Source organism: Hetaerina americana, unplaced genomic scaffold (assembly GCF_022747635.1).
Source record: "Hetaerina americana unplaced genomic scaffold, ioHetAmer1.1.p SCAF_7, whole genome shotgun sequence".
Taxonomy (NCBI): domain Eukaryota; kingdom Metazoa; phylum Arthropoda; class Insecta; order Odonata; family Calopterygidae; genus Hetaerina; species Hetaerina americana.
Genome location: NW_027287316.1, coordinates 64,466,653 through 64,486,783, shown reverse-complemented (window position 1 = coordinate 64,486,783; position 20,131 = coordinate 64,466,653). Strand labels below are relative to the sequence as shown.

General features: G+C 38.7%; 1 protein-coding gene and 1 non-coding gene across 2 annotated transcripts in view; both read left to right on the top strand.

The window, feature by feature from the left end:
* Nucleotides 1-20,131, top strand: part of LOC139696866 (uncharacterized) — a 565,035-nt gene that overhangs the window by 391,654 nt on the left and 153,250 nt on the right. The window lies entirely within an intron of this gene.
* On the top strand, nt 2,488-2,560 carry TRNAR-UCU (transfer RNA arginine (anticodon UCU)). Its single transcript has one exon. It is a non-coding gene; the product is annotated as a tRNA-Arg (tRNA).

The window sequence follows — 20,131 nt, the reverse complement described above, 5'->3', positions numbered from 1 at the left end:
CCACGACCCTTGGGTTGGCAGACAAAGACGTTACCCCGCCGCCATCGGGGCCGACAAACATACTCCAAAAAAATAAAACAAAAAATTAACAAATAAACAAATACTCGTTAGTTTTCCCAATTCACTCTATCGAACGCCTTTTCGAAATCCACGAAACAGGCAAATACGTCCTGATTGTTTTCTATATGCCTCTAGATTAGTGATCTCATTACTTGATTTACTTGTTCTGTAGTCTTCACATGACGTAGCCTTAATATTTTTCGGAGTAGGAACTAAAACTGATCTTACAAAGTCTTCCGGCCAACTTCCTTCCTCATAGATACTAGGAATCAGTCCATATAGCCTCTTCCTCCCACATTTTCTTTATTTTCTATTCCTTTCCACGGCCTTATTTGATTTCATTTCCCTTAATACTCTTTCTATCTCATTGTCGAGTATGCCTGGACCTAAGATATCTTCCTCTACGTCATGTTCCTTTTCTATTTCTAACTTTGCTGGTCTAAGTTCTTTACTTTACAGTTCATCTATATATTCCTTCCTTCTCTCTTGGATCTTTTCTCTGTCAACTACTATCTTACCCGACTTATCTCTAATTGTTGGCACAGATCTTCCCTTCTTTCTTCCCGATAGTAATTTAACTTTGCTGTATAGCGCATCAATTTCACCCTTCCTCTGCAAACTTTCCATATCCTCGCACTGCGTCTTCCACAAAGCTTCTTTCGCTTTATTTGGTACATCTCAATGTATTATTTAACGCTTTGTACTTCCTTCTGCCTAGCTCTGTGTTTACATTATTCCATTTTCTTCTCTTATCTATCTTTCTAATCATTTTATCCATGATCCATGGTTTACTTGTTCTTTTCCAATTAATGGTTCCTATACTTTCTTTTGCGGCCGTCGATATCCCTTTCTTAGTGCATTCCCATTTTTCTTCGATAGTACTGAGCTCTTTACCGTCCTCCATGATTTTCTCTTCAGCCTGCCGATACTCCTTCCCTCTCAATCCATTTGATGCTTCCACATTCCATTTTCTAACTCGCCGCCCCTGCCTTATCTTTTTGAAACGGACGCTACACTTCACAACAACTAAATTGTGGTCAGCATCCGCATCAGCTCCCGGGAAGCTGTGCGGATTGATCACACTGTTCCTGAATCTGTGTCTAAGCATAACATAATCCAACTGATACCTTTCTGAGTCACCTGGCATTTTCCATGTATACCTACGCCTTTTGTGGTGCCTAGACCAAGTGTTGCTGATGACTAACGCTTGTCTCCTTAAGAACTCAATTGATTTCTCCTTCCGGTTATTCCTCTCACCCAAACCGTAGTCCCCCACCTCATCGCTATGTCTTCCTTTGTCTATCGTCGCATTCCAATCGCCCATCACTATCAAATGTTTCCCTGCAGGAACACACGCGTATCCTATCGATTTCCTCCTAATGGTTGCTTGGTGGTATGTATACTTGAACAATGACGAAGATCGTCGGTTCTGCTTTTATCTCTACTGGTAATATTCTATCCGTTACCTGTTCTATGTTGACTACGCTTCTTCCTACTTCTTTATTCAATGTTATGGGCTGTCTAAATTGTAATAAATTGTATTCCCCCTAGACACCTTTAAGTGATATCATTCCTTTTTGGCGCTATAATTATCGATCTTTTATATTTAATTCTTTTGACAGCTTGTTTTGCTTTAATTTAGCTATTTATGTACCATGAAAGCCACCGCTAGGGTGTGTGGCGTGGGGTGATACACACCAGACAAATTTTTACCCGAATATGACCCTACCGCGGTCGGACGAAATTATTCTGGTGTGTATTCACACACTCTGCTGGTGGCTTGCAGAACAGATAAATAAATAAATAAATAAACCTGTTGTCTGCTGAGCGCGTGATGTCTAGGAATTGATTCCAGGTGTCCTCAGTATTTCGGTGTTTACTATCTGTTTTATAATTTTCAAATGAACTCTGTGGCACGCACTTTAAACCATAATAGTCTCCTTCTTGAAATCAGTAATTCTTTTTAGTCTTTTAGTTCGGATGCCATTTAGGGAAAACTTAGCATTTACTGCTCCGTGGTCACCAATTCATCTAATATTTTCTCTAGTTACACGTTTTTTATGTATCTTCGTTTATAATAACTCAAGAATATTAGTTATCGCCCCCAGTGGGTGAAATGACAGCGGAGTTCAACATATAGGAATGAAATAGCGACTCGCAGATAACTTTGTTTTTCCCCGCCTTTTGAAAACTAAATGTGCTCCAATCAATCGATGGGACATTGAAATTTCCAATTTTAAAGTAATGATCATTGTTTTGGGCTGTTGATCGTTTTACAAATCTAGCTCCTCTACGTTGCCCGCGATACAACTGCAATAATTCCAACTCCCTGAGGATCCCGTGCATCTAGGGTGAATGCGCAGGAATTTCGACAGCGTTAAGCGAATTTCAAAAGAAAATATTAGCTGAATGTTGTACGTAATATGTGTCCCTTTGGCGCAGAGGATAGCGCGTTGGACTTCTAATCCAAAGGTCGTGGGTTCGATCCCCACAAGGGATAAAATTTTTTCTGCTCTCAATTCAGTCAAATATAAACAATATGGTCAATTGAAAGATATTCTGAATGGTAAAAAGAGTGCTTACGGTTGGTCTTAATTCTAACGCGCTGGAAGTCAATTCAGTAGTTACCCCGGGGGGTGCAATCGGACCTTTTTTATTCCTTATTCATGTTAATTATTTGGTCAATGGCAAGATGCGTTAATGTGCCAACGATGCGGTGATTTACAGAGATGGCCTTCGAATTTCGCGGTAAATTTGACATGGCTTCCCCTTCTTTGAATGTTGCTGCCTGGCAGGCGGAACACCTGGTGTCAAGTTTCGTACGCTTTAGTTTCTTAGTTTTTTTAGTTACTTCCAAGCCACCGCGAGGGCATGTTGCTGGAGGAAATGAGGAGGGGGGGGGGGAGGGTACTATACTCTCTTCGCAAATATAACATATTTATTTCATTTCTGTGATTGACGATACATATGATTAATTTAACTTAAACAAAAATGATTAATTTTTGTAGGAGTAAACGCGAGAGTGATTGAAAGTCAAGAGACCTGTTGCGTCCTTGTTTGGAAAAGCATTTGTTCAATTATTTGATTATTCCGTTCTTTTTTCGTTCATTTAAGATCGTCTAAAGCAAATACAATTGATATTTTTCAGTTCGTTTGTACAGTCATTTATTAATTTGTTCATTTATATATAACCTGCAAGCCACCGCTAGGGTGTGTGGTAGAGGGTGAATACACACCAGAATCATTTTACCCTAATATGACCCTACCGCGGTCGAAAAATGTTATTATGATCCCTTATCGCTATTGGAAAAATGGCATCTTAAATCTATCCGTTCTAGACCTAATCTCTCTAATTTTATTAACCTTATCTCTCCTACCGTAGTACGATGGGGGTAATAATTATACATTTTCAGCATCATAACTGTTAACACGAAGGAAATATTGCTAGCACTGAACCTCACTTCTTTTAAAGCTACATAATTTAAAGTCATTGCTGGGGGAGAAGCTATTGAGAAACTTAATGTAGTATATGTGTGACTCATGACGGCCACTGTTAACCCAAATGGGAGCGTCTTTATTTTTTTTCTCCAATTTCTTTAATTCTTCATGCGCCTGAGGGGTTTGCTGGCGCAGGAGTTATTCCCCGTAAAACGCCGAATGTGTACGTTCGTTTGAGATTTTGTTTTGTTTTCCGTCTCTCTCATTCCCTTACCGCTAAAAAGTAGTCAAAAGGGATATTGGAGGTTTGCTTCGTTGCATGGCGTAGTATAGTCCATATTTGTAATGGTCTCCTTTTTGACTGCCTAAAACGTGCGTTGTCATCTTAGAGGCTACCGTCCCACTCTGCGGCAAAGTCTCCCTCCAAACCCAACGGAGGGTGTTGACGCTATCATGTCTTTCGCCTTGTACTCTACTTGGTTGGAGTCTGATGCCCGTTCGAGAAAACGGTACAATTTGACTGAGTGTTTCCTCCCGCTCACCTCGCATTATCTAGGTCCCGAATTCCGGTTAGTACTCGAAACCAACCTTCTCTCCACCCGAGTCCATTTGTGATGGTACAAATCTTCTCTCCGCCATAGTCCACAGCCCTCACGTATCGATATCCAGTCCTGTCGACCATAAGGAGGTAGATTAACAGTTCTTCAAGCCTATTATTGTTATCAGTTGTTTGGAGTTTTTGATGAAAACCACCTCATAGTTTCCGAAAGAGTCAATCCCGCGAGGCATAACTTGCGCTTTTTGTTCACGGTATTCCTAGTTCAGTTGAGATTAATAATCCAGTGGACTCGGTTTTACTCATTTATAAAAAAACCTTTGGCGATGTATCTCATGCTAAACTAATCAAAAAGAAAAAAAACTATGGCATTTATAAAAATATCATGGGTTGGATTATAAAGCCTTTTTAAAGGGTCGGGTACAAAGGGTAGTTGCAGATAGTGCTTGGTCAAAAGCAGTCATAAGAATTTTTAACTTCAGTAAAGATCCAATTCTATTTGTTCTGTCATTTCTCTAACTGGAAAAGGATTTTTGGAAAATATCACAGTCAGAAAGATCAGTGATTAACCAGCTTTTCGTTCCTATAATTATATCTGCGCCTGTGCTTTGAATAAAGTGATGATATTCCGCGAATTTGTTTTTTAAACTTTGGCAATAAAATACCAATATATATATAATGTTTCCTTGATATTATGTTGTGTTGAATTTTTAACGAGGCTCGTATTCTAATTAATATTGAATCCTTATTAAAATTATCCGTCCGATGCTAACTGATTCGTGTTAAATGAACTATTCCTACCACAGAAAATCGCTTCATTTAAGTAGTAGTAGTTTTGAGGGGAGGCGACCGACAGCTAAGGTCATTTGCGCCATAGGGGATGGATAGGAAAGGATGAAGGGTGGAGAGAAACCCGGCGTCGGCATTAGCCTACTCTTTACGAAAGGCGCCAAGGGGTCCGCAGTTTAACGTCCCATCCGACGGACGGCGTACTCACTCAAAGTGCCCTCCACAATCGCTTCATTTAAAGCTACATAATTTGACAAAGAAGATATTAGAGACCCTTTAATTGACATGCACGCTGACCAACACTTATATCCTAATCACGCAATTACACCTAATCTAAAAAAGCCCTGAAGTGCTCGAATATTCTACCTGCTACACACCTGGCGGCCTCAGGCGTGTAGTGAACACCAAAATGGTCAAGGGGGTTCCTACACGATTGGATTGCCGGCTGAAGATCGACGAAGGACGCGCCGATATCCCTGCAAAGAAAGCACCTAACCTCTGATTGATGCCATCCACTCGACTCCAAACCAGAGGTCCACGATCAATCCTCGGGACAAGGCTGCAGATCGAGAACTTCACATCAACCCCCTAGACACCACCCACCCGCTTCACTTGCGAGTTAAATTCCCTGAAGGAATTCAGAATCTCTTCAGATCCACGGTCGACGGCATCGTTGACGCCGCGGCCCGCAGCCTGGAACACTTCGTTCCCGCAGCCTCCGCTCCAACCGCCTTCTTCACCTGGGGAACGCTGCCACGAGGAATGCATCATGCTGTCAGGCGCTGGCTCACACCCTCATGATCTGCCCTCTCCTGCCATGGGACCATCACACGTCTGGCGTTACTGCTGCCTATCACTAGAATCCCCCCTTTCCCACGCTAACGGTTCCTTCTGGGTGATGTTCTCTCAGGAGCGGAGGTAGGGGCCGTGGATACCGCTGGGTTATCCTCCGATAGCACCTGATACCTGTTGGAGACGGGGATGAGGTTTACCGTCGCATCTCACCTCCCTCGCCGCGGCGTTAACTTTCCCCCGCTACTGCGCTAGACAACCTTCCAATCCTCCGGTTTCCGGGATGGCACCTCTCCTCCATCGAAGGATCGGACTCCGGGCAGCCTTAGTTTATGGTCAAACCTCATTTTCGTATGCTGTAAGTATATGGGATCTCACGAGGTCGGATTGATTGCCGAATTGGATCGCGTGCAGGGCAGAGGAGCTAGATTTGTAAAACTTTTTCATGATAAACTTAAAACGTATCCAAAATATTAGAGCAGATAGGCTGGGAATCACGTATATTAATTTATCAAATTAATCAATTTATCAAAAATCATTTTTATTAATTTATCAAAGCATCGTACCTTTGGTGCTATAGTCGTGAGCGGCACAAAGTGAGGGGGAAAGTGAACTTTTGAGTCTCTTTTCAACAGTTTATTTTTCAAATATTGGCAGTATTTTTCGAGCTACCAATGCAGTCTGAGATGCAGTGTGAAAAAGCTACGGAATGAAACCTTTGTAATAAGTTTAATCTGCTGTTGAGTCTCAAGAAGCCTCTCTTCTAAAGTAGGTTTTAATTTCATGACGCTTTTTCATCTTTCGTGATAGTCTTTTTCGTGAATCGGACAGAATTTTTTTGTGTTTTGTCCAGCCCTTCATTCAGTGTTTGCACAGTAATTCGGACGGTCATCGCATCCCAAATGTTCGCAGTTTATTCGATGTAGGGTTTCATTGACGAGAAATACCATGTTTTCTTCACTGTTTCGTGTTCCCATATGTGCATGGCACAAACTCGACACCGCATATACTACAAGTTAGGTTCAATGTTACCGTGATGCCCGAGTAATTTAGGACGTTTCCGAGGGTGATTACGTACCTCAGTTCTTCTCTTGGTGAAGGTTATTACAGTGTACATATATGTTAGCATTCAGGCATTCAGTTGTAGATCCCATTCAGTGAACATTCGTGAATGCATTTTAAACTAACTGAAAGCATTCCGCGGTATATGTTTATGGCTTTTCTGTTCTCGTAAATGACAGAGTTCGTTCCGGAATCGTACGGTGAACAATCTTAAGTCCTCTGTCAATGACAATAAACGGTATTTCTGTTTTTCCACCGGGGTTTTCATTGCGGCAACTTCCGATGCTTTGCATTATCATACTTTTCCTACTCGATAGTACAAAAATGATATAAGACGTCGAAACTATTTTTCATAATAGTAATATTAATTTGGAAATAGCGAGTTCGTTTCTTGTTATGTAAGCCCTTAATTTAGAGACCGAATAATATATTTCGGGCGAAAGTTAGAATAGAGACACTCGGAAGATAATATTTTCGGCAGTGGGTGATCGCTAAAGCCATTCGATTGCGAGTGGGGCACCCGTTGGACTGTAACAAATTGTTGACTGTGGGCACGAAGCTATTAATCCGGCGACCGAATGGTATCCCTCCTCCCTTGTGCAAGAATTGCAGTTGATCACCCCTGGACCTAGCAGCGGCAACGCCCTCTTGCGAACCCCTTGTCGGGTGAGGAGTGAATTACCCGCTCAGGTTTTCCATCAACCCCCTCCCTCCTCCATCTTCCCTCACGAGCCACTTCGGCCGCGGCCTCGTTGGAAGGGAGAGGGAAAGAGAGAGAGAGAGGGAAGGAGTCCCTTTCACCGCCTCGGGTGAGCCATTTTCTCATTCGCGCGCACGTTTCGTAGTCGGGTAGTTTTCGGTTCCCGCGCGCGACATTTTGTTTGTCCGTCCGTCTCGAAGTCGTTAAAATGCGGTTATCCTCCTCCTGAAAAATCCCCGGAGAGCAGTTCATGACCGTGACAACTTATTTCGACGCCGAAAAGAGTAAAATTCGGTTCCAAAAGATACGGGTAGTTTAAGGTGGCTGCTTTATGCTGTATCCTATACCTGATCCAGAGAGCTTAAGCCGAGTTGACTTCTCTCCCGAACTATCTCAAAAACATTACCGGGAAGCGAAACGAAGTCTGGAGGAATGTTTCCTCTCCTTCCTCATGCCCACTTCATAAATGGAACGGTTATTCGAAACGCGCATAATTTGTGCTAATTCATGTGGGCATGCTTAATTACGTAGATAGTCTGAATTTAGATGCATCCGGTTTCGCTCGAGTCTATACTTCTGTTTCATCGGTGAGTACTATATTTTTGGCCGGATAAATAAAATTCTCGGAGTTATGCGCTGACATTTATGAAGCCTTTCCTCCTTACCAATTATTCCCTCTAACAGTGGAGTCAATGTCATTGGGCAGCATTAACATACGTAAATATGCATTTCAACACTTCTTCTATCATGAATAAATTTATATTTACGTATTTTCTGCTTGGAAATAAAAAAATGTACGATTAAAAATTCCAAAATTCCGAAAGTCTGATTTATAAACCTTTTTTCTGTGTTGCAAAAACCTGCGTAACTTGGAAAAACTATTGATATCCGCTTTCCAAGGTAAGATTGAAACTTGAACGTGGACTTAACTCAGATATTCTTTTATCTATGCTCCTTTCTGTTAGTAATATCGAAAAGTTATATGTTCACTAATTATTGGAAATGAGTGGTAAATAAATTTATGAATAAAATTGTTTGAAGGATGGGGCAGTAGTTCAAATATTTGGGAGTGATGATGTGGTGTGGATAGACGTATTTAGGCGTAAGATCTGGTGCTTTCCCCGCGTAGTAGCTTGATGAAGTTTTCTCGGGTCTTCCACCGAGTAAACTGGTATGGAACCCCAGACCCGGTGGAAGACCCGAGAAAACTTCATTTACTTTGATACATATTGTTGATAGGGAGCGCGTGGTAGATGCCTCAGACTCGGCTACCGGAGGGTTCCAGTTCAAAATCCAGTCTTTGGGTTAATTACTATGATTGGATGGAATTTTTATAGAACATTTTTGCTTGCTTTGAATGCTATTTAAAGTACTAATCCATCGATGTGCCATCACATGCTAGTCAGCCAATATTTGTGTAATCTTTATCTCATCTAGCTTCAGTTATTGCCCTCGTTACTTACAGCCTTATCGAATGCCTAGAGAAGTGTATCTCACTTAGATACCGCAGTGCGTGTACCTGTAGTTATCATGTAGATCTTCATTGCTTGAATTATTTCACAAAAATATATCGTCAATAAAAATTGAGAAAAACATAATTTTTGATGTTGCTGTCTCATCATACCCTGCCACTCACCCTAACGGTGTATTTCAGAGTACCAGGTAGAAAAATGGAAAAGAAGTGGAACTCATTCGATAAGGACGTGGATGCTGAGTTTAAACAAAGTTCATCTCGGAAATGTTGATGACTAGCACATATTATTGGTTTTGACTGCGATTTTACCAAACTATCCCCCTATAAAAGTTTGACTTCTAGGCATTTCCATTATTAAAGAATTACTGCTAAATCAATGCGGCAATATCTGTTTTAGTATTGCGGAGGTCCTGGGTTGTTCGGTGCGAGGTGCGCAGTTCATAGTGGCTCAGAGATCGCTTGCATGGCAAATTTTTCATGCTTACCCATAAAGCAGTCTCTAGTGCCCATCCATCAAATCACCACTATAGCAAAACTTGAATGGTAAACAACTGCAAAATTAGTGACAATGATCTCTCGGGTAAAATCGAGTGAAAAAATAATTATATCAACATCTTTTCTCCGGCCATGTTCCCTGCGTTTTCAGGTCATAAGTCTGCTAAGTGTAACTGCTAATCAAGATACGATGATGACAGCAGTCATAGAAACGTAGTTGATGTAAATACGCTAAACGCGATTTCCACGCTAAATCACCCGAGATATAATTTTGACTAATCAATAATCCCCACGAAAGCCTAAAATGTAAGAATTGCATCAACTATTAATTAGCTGCACACCTGTGTTAATAATTGAATTTTAACTGGAGCAATCAGTTTATATTGTATTATACCGAATCAATTTATGTCGTAACACATTACATTATATGATGTCATATCGTATATTTCGTATGGTATGGTATCGAATTATATCATATTGTATCATATTATAAGCAATAACAAATTATAGGCGACTGATATCCTGATCCTAAACCGTGGCTCCTCACCGTGAGGATTCCAAAAGGTTGCCCGCACTGTCCAGCGAATTAACATTCCTGGCAGCATGCAAGTGAGAAATACACGCATAAACTGTGTAGCCATGGAAATTGAGGTCTAAGAAAGCATGAGCCTGGAGTAAGCTCATCAAGAGAGGCAGCGTGTGGGTAGTGTGCTCGACTTTATGCGTATACCTACATAAAATGGCGGTATCGCTGAGGTTTTTATGGATCATAGGGTTAAAGATGCCTTTCGAAATCATCAATGATGCACTTCGGAATTCTTCCTCCAAGTGAAATAGTTACTATAGGAGTCCAATGTTTCCCCATCATCTGCGCATTTCCAGTAAGTATTACATAACGGCCGCTGTGAGTCTTTTCGCCTGTTACTTTTAAGTGTAACTTTCTGTTATGAAAGAGCGGTGATGCTCATTTCTTATTGCTACTAGCCCATTACGTGAATATATAGAAATGAATGTTTAATGAACTAGAGCATGACTCAAGCTTTCGTCGTACTTACCTTTAAATTAATTCTTCCTATGAATACTTGAATGTTTGAAAGGATATGTCGGATATTATTTCAGTGCAACTGAAGCTGGATGAGGTTTAAAGTAATCCCTACTATCGAATGACGATTAGTCCGGTGTGCTTTTCGATGTTAGTGATTCTCCTTTTTCTTTTTCGGGACATTTTGGTCATGATTTGTTTAATTTCATATCTTCAGTGGTTCCTTTGCCTTGTTTTCTTTCAGGTTGGTTCCTGACTTCATGGTTCATGTGTTCCGTGTAGTTAGTCAACCTTAGTTCGGTATTATGCAAGAAGATCTCTGGCTGTGTAATTTCAGCTGGTCTTTGAGAAGATGTTATCCTTTCATTGATGATTTCATCTCCCGTGTTATTCCAGTGTTTGGGGTAAATTTTGTTCCTTGAATACAAGGTTGTTTGTTAATTAAATCAGTCACAGTACATCAGGTTAACATCAGTTTACTCATATGGCAAGAATTTTTTAATTACTAATATATGATTCAAATGAGGGATATTGACATGTTAAACATCTTGAGTTTTAAAGTTTTCAAAAGGAAATTTACTATTCAAATTGAATCGTTTATCGGCTTTGTAAAAAAATATTTTTAAATGTTGGTAAACCAGATTCACTTTCTCCATGGATCCTCTTAAAACGTATGCATTTATGTCGTAATAAAGAAGCTCGAGTAGGAAATCGATACGTTTCCGAATTTGCAATTTGTTCAGCTCGTCAAACTGTTTTCCTTTCTTATAGCCTGACTTTTATCGTGGGAAGTAATGAGAAAACCCTCTTTTCGGATCGCGTGATATATCTGTTTGAAAATACGAAAAGGTGATGTTTTTCAACTGTCAGAGAAATTTTAATCTCTCGTTTTTGGAGCTTGAAAAATTATGATAAATTTTCTAATTCACATTCATTTACGGAATGCGTACCCAACAGTGCTTTGATGTTACCTCTTGGTGATTATTTTTTAAAAATTATGCGTAAGCTGAGTGTTAAAAAAAACTTTGATGCTTCCATGGGTAAAATATGCATTTATTTTGTCCATTAAAGGTTGAAATAATTACTCCTCGTATTTCATTTGGAAGATCACCGTTTTCATAGAAATGCTCCCACGAAGAGAGCGCTCTCACCGGGAAAGTTTTGAGCGAAAACCGCAATAGAATGCAAATAAATAAACCGTCGTTTACCGTAACTTGTCCACTTTCATGCTTGAGTTCTGGATATTTCCCAGGACGTCGAGAAAATCGCTCCCGATCTTGGATATTGCATATTTTTGAGCAGTGTAAATTGCATTTCTGACTGAAAATCTGATTAGATTAAAGAAGTGGCGGTCATAACGAGTAAATGTCTCATTAGTTGTATTTTGATGAATTATCAAATTAATTTAAGTAGCCAGGGAAATTTGCTCCAAGAAATTTTGCCCGTTGTTAGGTTTAAATTGTTTTCATCCTCTCAGTGTATAATGTTGTATGAATTGACGGAAAAGGTTGTAATTACAGGCAGATAGATTTCAATGAAATTAAATCAAATTTAATTCATATGAAGCGATCACGTTTTGAACTCGCATTAGCGTAAATTCGACTGTGAAAGCACATGTTTGATTTCGGAGATCAAAGGTCTAGGGATCTAGTATTGATGCCATCACAAATTTTTTCTGCGGATTTGAATGTGTGTTAAAGCCATTTCTCCGAAATTCTCTGTTTTGGTTATATATTTCCTTTGCTTCTCGCCATATTTATCGATATCGTCTTTCAACAAAGTCAAAAAATCAATGTATCACCTCATTCCTCTTCTTAAGTGACTTACGTTTTGTTTTTCAGTCTTTCTCTCCATTTTTTGAATACATTTTTTCCAGGGTTAATATTCACCGGTGTATTTTTTGTAATACCTAACCACCCTAATATCTATTTAGTAAAATATACTCTGCAGATTTCTTGTGGAGTCGACGACATCTATTCATGCTAATTGCAAAATGATTTCAATCGAAGGATGTACACTATGGATACGTAATATTTTAAAATGTAAATTCTCGTTAATTTAAGATTCATAATGAATTACCTTCGGACCTAATATTTTACTAACCCTAACAAGGATGCAGCTCATAAAGATTTTAATTGTGAGACTCGCGAGTCTACATGACTAGGACATTATCCGGACTGTGGGAATTTAGAATATTGCCGTAGAGTAACCGATTAATTGGTTAGTACTCTGTTGTGTTAATTACTCCTAAAATTAGGAGAATGGACGAATCCAGATCCATTAAATCTATTTAGCCATTACACTCGTAGTAGTTCCACTTATTTTTTTCTTTATGTTCACAGCGTAATGGACAACGTAACGAGAATATCTTTGGCAGGCTGGTTGCTGACTAGACCAGCTTGGCAACTGCTCCGACGCTGACAATTGGGAGACCAGAATGTAGTTCGTCCGAACGATGATTTGTAGTCAGCTGTATTGACTTGACCATGCATTCTACATGTCAGTTTGTTTACCTGATTTCGACTGAAAACAAACAGTGCCTGCGATATATGTTATCGGATTGTAAGCTGATATTCATCGCGTTTGCTGGAATGTGGTTTTAAAGGGGTCGAATTCGTAATAAATTATCGGGAAAATTTCGTTGAAAATGAACGTTCTTGTAGCTGCAAAATATGTTTTACAAAACCAGGTCTTCCCTTTCTTTAATTTTAAATTATTACATTCGTGTTAAAATATTCATTTATGGAAAAATCCTTTTTATATAGAGAAGCATTTTTTGGATCTTTAATTGCAGGTGTTACGTGAGTGCAAGTCTACTGAATTGACCTAATCGTGTGTTTTACATTTCAGTTTTTTAACCTGATATTGACCAACAGACAAACTATGAGAATTCGTGCGGATTCCTAGGTGGTTCTAATCGCATTTTCTGACATTTTAATTTAACAATATCGTATTCTTAATACATTCTTTGTCATGGTTTTTAGAATTTGAGCATCCCTGGATCTTCCAAACATGCTTTACAAAGAAATGTACTCGTTTGTTTGTGGTAAATTAGACAAAATGTTTATCCAGTGGAGTATATTTTGCATGCTTGATGGCAGACCTTACTTTCTTTGCGCACGTAGCCGTTTTGATATGAGCCTAGTTTTGTATGGTGTGGAAACTTGGTCGTAGAGGCATGATGACAGACGTAGATTGGATGCTTTTGAGCTTTGGATGCAAAGAAGGATGGAAAAAATAAAACGGACGGAAAGTACATAAAATGAAATGTAGTTGACGTAGTTAGGGAGAATAGACGGTTGTTGGGATAAATCCAAAGGAAACAAGAAAGGCGGATGCAGTTTGGAGTTTTGTTTTAAATCGAATTTTGGAGACTGTCATGGAAGGGAAAAGCTTAGGCAAGTGACCTAGGGGGAGGAAAAGGATGGACATGCAGGACGGAATGAAGTGAGACAGAGTACACGGACACGAAGTGTAGGGTGTTTGGTTCTTTTGTTACGCGGAGCTTAGACATATCTTGAGAAGTGAATAGCCTGTCCTTTAATAGCCTAACTTTAATGGTAGACTACTATTGATGAGATTCTCTGAATGCATCCCCAACCTAAACTGATTTCTATTAACAACCTCCCCAATCTTTCCCTACCATTAATCTACATATCCTCATATAAAAGCCTCCAGATATACGCTGTAATAATTCTATTGCCACTACTTACAATATCAAGCATCACATCAAAATATTTCATTCCTTGGTTAGCGCTGTAATAAATCTTTTAACGGCCACTAGTGGGTCTTAAAAATCTCTACGATAGTCTATACGAATATTCGAGTCAAAATTAGTCTGGTGTGCATTCACCCACTGCCACACACCGCAGCCGTGGCTTATAGGGTACTTAAAAATACCAAATATTGGAATGATACTTCTTCGCTATCATGAAGTTATTAGAATTATGTTTCTTTAGGACGTTTGGGGTACCGATCACGTGTGCGTTGGAATAAGTCTTTTGTGTTAATACATGTAAGAACTGTTATTTAAGGGGACCTTCTTAATAAATGGGGAAACACATTTGCTATAAAAATATTGTGTAAATGTATAGCAAATAGAGAAACTTATGAATCTCAAGAGTTGAACTTAATTTAGCCTTTTCTTTTTTACATTATTTTTGAACTCACGTTGTACTCCGCAAGCAACTGCTATGGTGTGTGGCAGGGAGTGATTACACACCCGGACACTTTTGATCTAAAATACTTTTCCCTCTTAGCGCGGTCAGGCAACGTTTTTCTGATCCCATATTGTTCGTGGAAAAAATGACATCTTAAATCTATCTGTTCTACAGGTAATTTCTCTTATTTCATTGACATTGTGATCTCTCCTTCAGTAGTGCGATGGGGCTAATATTTGAAACGTCAACATTACCCTTAATCACATATTTCGCAATGAATATCTTTATGACGTGATCGTTTTTCCCTGTCATATATGTTGGATACGCAAACTTTTTTTAATCCAACCCTTTTTGAAAATATCTTTTTCCCAACAAACTTCGTGAGATTAAAAATAAGGATTTCACTGTACTGGTCCTTTACTACTTAAGTACTTTACTGGTCTTTCTAAGACGGGATGGAATATCCCATGGATGCGACTGGAGATTTTTCTTTAGAAATTCTAAGAAAAATAAAATTAAGCGACAATACTGAAAACGTAGGCAAAAAGATCCAGTGAATGCATCAACTGTTATCCTGAGTTTTCTAGTAACGTAGAAATTACATTTGAGATTACAAGCACAAGGCTGTTACACATGTTCATAATTATCCCGTGCAGTTCAATGTAAGCCAACGATTGAGCTGTAATCTGCGAAATGATGAGCACTAGGTAATTAGCACTCGTTCGTACGGCGATTACAAGAGAATGATGAAGTTATCAGCTATTCAACGGGGCTAAAATTAAATTACGTAAATATATGTTCTTTGATTTTGAAATGTGAAATGGCGAATTGTCTTTTTGGAGAGGTTTCTGATTTAGCTTTACGAATGGGTGCAAATGATTATTTTAATTGAAGGAATCATAGGAAGGGGGAAATTAAAGAGGAATGCCGTGGATGAATCTCGAGAAGTAGGTGGAGGAAGATGGCATTGGAAGGAAATATGATGAAACAAAAAGATTGACAGGCAACACAATAGCCTGGAGGGTAGCCACGAATCAATCCTCAGATTGATAACCAATGTTGATGGAGATAAATTGAACGCTATCAGTCATTAAGCCGGGTCAGATTTGACGTGTTATGAGGTGCAAGCGGTTTCTTTCTTTTTGAAATTTTATTTTTGATACCTCCACTGAAGAACGATATTTCTCTTAAATTAGCCGATCCCGGTAGCATAATTAGGTGTCTTTCCTCATGGATACGACTCTGTCAGTAAGGGTTGATATCCTCTATTGTGATGGTATACCAAAGTTGGCAAAGTAATCACATTGTTTATCATGCGCAGTTTGTCACACTGGCCTATGTTTGTCATTTAGTTAATACAGGTATGCTGATGTGGCCAAACGCTATGAATTATGTTACAGTAATCAACAGCTTGGGTTTTTCTGCCGGATGGCAGGTTCACTCATGGTTGGCTTCCATGCCTGTCTGTCCTGAGCCATTCTCTTGGTTTCTTCATACTTTCTTCCGATCTTAGCTTTGTCATATGTTACAGTATTCACCATTTATTTCACAGCGTAAGTCGTGAATATATTTATCCCAGCTGTTTAAATGATAACGTGGTAATAAGTATGCCTATGACTTGATGGAAGAATCCAGGAAGAAAATATTTTAGCATCCAACTGTATGAAGACATATTTTATTTACAACACGTTCCATTACATTAAATTCTGGCCTAATTGCAGATTAAATCTCTTGCATACATTTGAAGGATGTCTCATTAGTAATTATGTTGAAAAGGTTTTATTAGCCCCATCGTATTGCGGTAGGAGACATCATGCCAATAAAATTAGAGAGATTCAGTGTAGATCAGATAGATTGAAGATGTAATTTTTCCCACCAACGATAGTGGATCAGAATAAAATAAGATTTGTCTGACCGCGCTAGGTGTTTTGGGCCGAGGGTAGTCTGGTGTGTAATCACCCCCTGCCAAACACCTTAGTGGTGGCTCGCAGGTTACCAAATAAAACTAAAACTACGTTTTAATGTATCAGTAAATCTGAAGGTGCTACAGTAGAGGGGAATTCTGTGAGATATTTCTTTATCCTTTTGAAAGTTAAAGTCGTCTTTCTTCCGTTATTTCATTCACATGGGTTTACACTAATTATCGACCTCAACCATCCACTGCGACTTTTATGATTTGGGCAATTTCAATATGAATGGTCTGGTGTGTATTCACCCCCTACTTTGCAATCTAGCAGTGGTTTGCAGGGTACTGTGTAAAAAAAATTGAAAAGGAAACATTCAGGAAGTAATTTAAATTACTTGCTATTGGAAAGGAATCATCACCGAATGTTATGAAAAGTCATGTTGGTAAATATTATATACCTACCCTAGGGGTGGCTTTCAGGGTTCTACAATATATGTGTGTATTCACACACGTAAACATGTACAAAATCTAAAAAAAATAAAAAGTTTGTGTGGAATCGACTATAAAATTGTATCTTGTAATTGTAAAGCGTTTCATTACGATGAACTTAATTAAAATGTTATTTGAATATAATATTTTTCCCAGGGTTTTCAGGCCTCCTCGTTTGTAGTACTCGTTATTTTACATATTGCTATGAGCTGTAATTGTTTTGATAGAGGTAATAGAGAAAGATTTCACTAATTTCAATTAAGATGCTTTCCCGGCGTATTTTTTTGATAAAGTTTTCTCGGGTCTTCCACCGGGTCGAATGCACGAATCTACCCTGAGGACGATGCACGAGTCGAGCATCGAAACGTCGGCCAATATGGAAGCCTTGACCCGGTGGATGACCCGAGAAAACTTCTTCATGCATCGTAATTTCAGTTCTGCAGGTACGACTCTTGGGCGCTTCATCACTTCTCATGCAATCCAATCTAGCAAGTTGTGAGCCGATGTTGACATTGAATTAAGTGCTTGCCTAATCTGCGAATTTAATATTTCTTGAAAAATAAAATAGATAACTCAGAGAAGAGGATTAAGAACAACGTTTAAAAGTATTATTTTTAGAGAGCAGTTTGTCTTTCATTAACTACCTCTATGTTGGGTTTAAGCTATTTAAATTTTGAACACTTGACATAGAAATAACAGTTCCAACAACAATGATATTGGAATATAACAGTGGTCTCTATTGAGTCAATCAATGAATATGTAACTTTCGATGCTTATTTTCTATGAATTTCCAGGGTCAGAAAAATTTCATTCATAACAAAACGAACGACAAGTTTTGTGATACGTACTTTTTTGAACCGACAGCGAAGAGGTATGTAAACAAGGCAATAGAGAAAATTAGTGGTATACTTCCTAAATAAGGCAGTGATTTTAATTCGTTACGGAATTTCATTCTTTGCGAATCGGCCTTAAATTGTTTGGTACTTCAGTGGCGGTTTAATAATCGTGAACGTCATTTGTGGCCACAGCATATTTAAAATCTAGCAGTCATTACACAAATTACCTATTTATTCCTTTATTGTTAACATTCTCTCGTGTAATTTCCATGGTGAAACCTTTTATTCGTGAAGTCTTTTATCATTTTCCAAAAGTTTTGAATTAACTATAAACGCTTCCATTGAGATAGCTTTAGTGTGTGTGTTATATCGCTTTAGTGTACCCAGCGTTGAAATATTAAAATAGTGTAGCGGGAGAATATGCATAATTTTGGGCTTCATACGCTGGAACACAGTGAAACTATGCCCATGTACCCAATCGATGATACCTACGCACCGTGGCTCACAAATTGATTACCTTACCATACCTTCGATGGACACGGTAACACTCGTGGAATGGATGCCAACCAATGCCGTTCTCATGATGGCATCGTCATTCTTACTGCGGCATTTTTTCAGCGTCTTACTAAGATTTATTCATGTTTCGTCATGGTTACGGATCGTTATACGTTGTTCAATGAGAACAGATTAAACATTCTGTAGCCTGGATAATTGAATTGTTCAGGGCGGTCGTACTGAATGTTTGAATGTTTTTAATGTTATACCGCCAGGAAAAATGATGCCTCTTTTGATAAAAGTACTGAAATAATTTTTGTTAGCAATAGTAAGTAGTGTTAGTTGTAAAAAAAAAACAATGTAGCCAAGCAGTCGTTCATTGCGGAATGGGAAGGATATGATTATGCTTTTATGTAAATATTTTTTACGATGTTAAAAAAAGCAGAACATGCGGCTGTTATGATTTAAGTATATAATGTTTTAGATTGGGAAGTCATGTTCCAATCTCAAGACAAAAATCATTGGATGGGATTTTAGACAAAAATGTTGATTAAGAATCAAATATTTTTGTCATTTAGCCGAATCATTGAGGAAAACCGCAAAATGAATACCATTTTTAACAGCATGTATATGTGACACTGTAGAATATGCCAATTTACCAATTTTTGGGTGGCTTGAGAATAAAGAGGCCGATGGAGGTTCATAGGAATCAAGTAAACGCGTAGACCTTCCTTTAAACTCTTTAAAGGTTCTATTGGATTAAAGAGAAAACAGGTAACGGCCATTTTATCGGTAACCAATCCTCAAAAATATAAGACATTTTAGGCGTCTGGATCTCAGTTCAAGCTCTTGCAAACTTGCAGCGGAGTGGTTTTCGTCTGCGGGGACGATTAGCTTTTGAAGCTTTGAAGATTCACAGGCAAACATGAAAGGTCAAGGTCGGATCGTGAATCATTATAAGGCGGGGGTACAACATCAACTCCAGACGCGCCCCTCCGAATCATGATAGCGTTGCCAACAATGGTGTAACATCCTAAATTTACGACTTCTAAATTACACCCTTCATCTTTGTTGAAAATCGAGAGGTTTTAATTATTGATTATTAATTATTGTTATTTGGATGTTTGTTGAATGCGTTGATATCATCGGAGGTAATTTTTGGATTAGAGGCGGCATAGTGACTTTTGTGCAGTGTATTTACGTCCAAGTTGTTAGTTTCTGGTTACAGAAAATTCGGGAAGGCGGTATTTTTGTGACTTCAAAGAAATGTGAACCTTCGTTCCTTTTCAAGTAGAGATGTCGGCTTTGGAATTTTCTACTTAAAAATTAGGAAATTTCATTTCAAGTTGCTGCATACGGTCAGTGACGAGATTGAAAGTTTGATTGGTTGTTCTAAGTATAAATAAATTTGATTTTTATTGGCATAATTTACCATTTGATTGCATCTCGTGATTTTTTAGGTTTTTATAAACTTGCAGGAGACTGAATTGTGAACGAAAATAACCTTCAACGTGTTTTTTAGTCAGTGACTTGTGGTTTCATGCTTTCATTTTAATATATTATGTTATGTTGGAATTTTTTAGACATTTATTGTATAAAATAAAAGGTTGATAAAGCAGCATCTTAATTAAATGAACGTTTTTCATTTAGTCACGTCTTTAGGGTGATGCGTGATAATACGACAGAATGGGTGACCTCCCTGCATGGCTGTTCCTTATGGTATCATAAGAAGGGATTAAGGATCTTTAGGCGAAGTATGCCGTCAGAAAGTTGTTTTAAGTGGTTTACACGTTGGGATACCCAAAACACATCGGTTTGTATGAGGATATGGCACCCA